The 3,298-nt window shown below is 46.4% G+C and overlaps 1 protein-coding gene across 1 annotated transcript in view; it reads left to right on the top strand.

Annotated features, from left to right (window-relative positions):
• The window catches only part of plrdgb (PITP-less RdgB-like protein), a 112,709-nt gene that overhangs the window by 54,073 nt on the left and 55,338 nt on the right, over positions 1–3,298 (top strand). The gene's annotated exons all lie outside the window — the stretch shown is intronic.

Below are 3,298 nucleotides of genomic sequence, written 5' to 3'. Positions count from 1 at the left end.
AGCAGGGCACTGCAGCGGCAGTATCAAATGAGCGGGGCACTGCAGCGGCGGTATCAAATTAAGCAGGGCATTGCAGCAGCAGCCTCAAATTTCTTTAACTGATCAGAATTAGATGGGCTTTCTTTGTGTGAAAATTCTTGGTCCTGATATAGCTCTTGAAGGCGTCCGATGACCATCGACTGATAGCTTGGATCTGCTCTTTTTAGCTGCTGTAAGTTACTGCCCCGATTTGGAAGGAGTGGCTGGAAAATCTTTCTACGGGTATGACTGGTTGGACGATGTTTATTGAACATCGTTTGGATAGATGTTTTTGGAACCAAAAACGTGTGACGGGATGGTTACAGTCATCGACAAAAGAGGGTCAAGAGGGGATGTAGACGTGGTGACCTCTTTTTCCTGATCTGATTTACTTTGTTTGATGAAATAGGAGTTTCGCTGTCAAGCACAGAAAGGTTGGAGACGGTTGGATGGAGTTTGGGGTTGAATAGAAGTTTTTGTGAATTCCAAGCATCTCAGGAAACCACAAAAAGCCAGTATGAACATAGCGTTGAGTCTACGAACGGTATGGAGTGAGTGGTACCCTGTGCAGGGAATGTGGATACATTTAGAAAGGATGTCGAAAGTTTACGGCTGTCAAGCGTCCGGGCTTGGAGGATGAGAGCACTGAATTCCTTTGATCAAAGAGATGTTTGAGAATTGTTTATTTCAGGAGAGGGGGCACTGTAGTTTAATTTGTGAAGAAAAAAAAATAATAATAATTGGATGCCGCTTAGATAACCTTTGATTGACCGGGCATGGAGGTTCTTACAGGTGTTAAGGTAGGAAACGAAAGATGTGATTGAGAAATCGGGAAATGGCAGGTTGTACGAGAGGTGGAAAGCTTTAAATCATCTCCAAGCAGTTAGATAAGATTGGATGGTTCTGGGTGAAACTGCTTGGAGGATCGAACCGAGTGACACGTTGAGGTTTTAAGGGATGCGTTATGGGAATACGAGTTGCGAACAGTGAGGTACTGGGGTTGGCGATGGGTCCGTCTCAGGAGCCAGCGCTCTGAATTTCTGCGAGAATTTGAGACTTCGCTGCAACATTCGGTGGGGTAAGTGGTGGGACTGCTGTGAATGAAGTGTACTGAGGTTTAGATTGGAGAGAAGGGTTAGAAGGAAAAATAAGGAGGGGCCGTAACCTTTTGCGGAGGCAGCCTCATGCACGGATTAGCCTCTGGTGCTTAGGGAAGCACATAGGAAGAGGTAGAAGGAAATGAGGGAGGAGGCCAGTAAGCTTGCGTTGCTGGCTGATGCTGCCCTGCTTGGACGTCTGCAACAGGGGCTGCTGGCCATTGATAGGAAAAAGGAGTAGCGGAAGGGTAAGAGTAAGGTGGCTGCGCTTGAATGGTTAGCGGAGGCAGCCTCACGCTAACGTCTGCCGCAGGAGGTAGAAAGGAGGGGGAAGGATAGGAGTTTGGGAAGCTACTCCAGCGGGCAACGTTGCGTGCAGTGCTGTAGCTGAAAGCGCCGCAGTGATTGGTTGAGAAGAGGAGTGAGGCAGTGCAATGTGAGGAGCAGCCAAGTCTGGGGCACGGCCCAGGCTTGCTGATGGCCTGCTGCATCTTGAAGCTCGAGGGGAGCCGGAACTTGATCTGGAAGACAACGTAAGTAGCAGGAGAAATATGACGACTTTGACATCATAAAATTACGAAAAGACATGCTTTTCCTCTTAACCACACAATTAGTAGTAAGTATTGAAACAGCTAGCCAGCCAAGCAGCACATCAGCTTGTAGAGACTTGGAGAGAGTTGCCTAGCAGTATGCACAATGCATGCGAATTAGGTTGCTAGTTGTACTTGTTCAATAATAATAATAATAATAATGGTTTCTTTATGATACACCTTATTTGTTGGTTTGCACCTATAATTGTACACCGTTTAACTTATTTTCACGAAAATCAAATCTTTTTCATCTTATCTGTCTATCAGAGTAAAATGTGTAATTTAAAATACAGAAAATTTGAGTAATTTCATTGTGTGTTCTACGCAGTTTAGCATCTTGATTACAAAAAATGACATCAACATCCATAATGTCATCATGTCCTTTTACAACAAACGACCTACCTTTAGCAATTTTACTTAATATTATTGCAACAAGGCCTGCGGTGCTAGCGGAGGCAGTCTCACGCTAGCGACTGCTACGTGAGCTGGAGGCCCGGCTACATGTGGCGCTGCGGCCGGAAGAGCCTCGGTGAAAAGTTGAACCGAAGCGGGAAGCGAATGAGGTTCTGCTGCAGTGAGAACTGGGGCGCGGCCCAGGCTCATTTAAGACCTGCCACTGCGACCCAAAGCTCGAGGAGACCCGGGTCTTGTGCGGGACAATGATAGTGTCGAGTGGGCGAGTTCGAGGCTTTGCTCGATCTATTGGCCGCCTTGGCTGATTTGCAGGATGAAGAATAGATCGTACAGATCAGCTTTGTTTACCCTCCGTGAGAATGGTTCATCGGGGGAAAAAAAATCAGCGTTTGCTTCTGCCTTAAATACTATCCACTTTCCGATCGGATGATATATTGGCATGGCCGAATGATACGAGGATGTCGGGGAAGTTGGAAGTCTCGCCGGTGGAGGCGAGGTTAAGCCTCGGAGTCGTGGAGAGCGTGTGGCTGGTAGAGCAGAGCAGAGTGATGAAGCTCGGCGGTGGTGACTGGTGGAAAAGGAGTGAGCCTAGGGCCGGCAGATTGCGATGGAGGATATGCAAGATCCCCAGTACAGGTCTCGTCGTCCTACGGAAAAAGATGAGTCTGTGATATAATGGCTCAAGGAGCAAAACCGAATGCTGGAAAACTTTCGTGGAACTGAGGTAAGTTGGCTGCATATATACACACGTATGTGCTTGTTATGCTGATTAGCTGACGAGCTCCACCTGGGCCAGACTGATTGATTTTCTGATCGTGCTCCTCCCAAACCTTGTTAATAAAACATCATATAAAATAACCCATAGCAGGTCTATACAGGTGGAGCTGGGGAATGTGGTGGGTTTCAGAGGAACTCTGAAAGCGCGCTGCAAATGCTCAAGTGAATGCTAACCATCCATTTAAATGTAAAGTAGAAAGCTCATTTGGCTGCGTATGCAACATGAACCAATCAACTTGTGCAAAGTTGTTTAACGCGTGAATATTATCAGTTATGCTAATACCCGTCAGCCGGCGCCATTTAGAGTTTCATGACTGAACTATACATACATGTGTGTGTGTTTGTGTGTGTGTGTATGTGTGTGTGTGTGTGTGTGTATATATATATATATATATATATACA

The sequence above is a fragment of the Sinocyclocheilus grahami genome, unplaced genomic scaffold, assembly GCF_001515645.1.
Source record: "Sinocyclocheilus grahami isolate Dianchi unplaced genomic scaffold, SAMN03320097.WGS_v1.1 scaffold1598.1, whole genome shotgun sequence".
NCBI lineage: Eukaryota > Metazoa > Chordata > Actinopteri > Cypriniformes > Cyprinidae > Sinocyclocheilus > Sinocyclocheilus grahami.
This window is presented reverse-complemented; position numbering and strand designations above follow the sequence as displayed.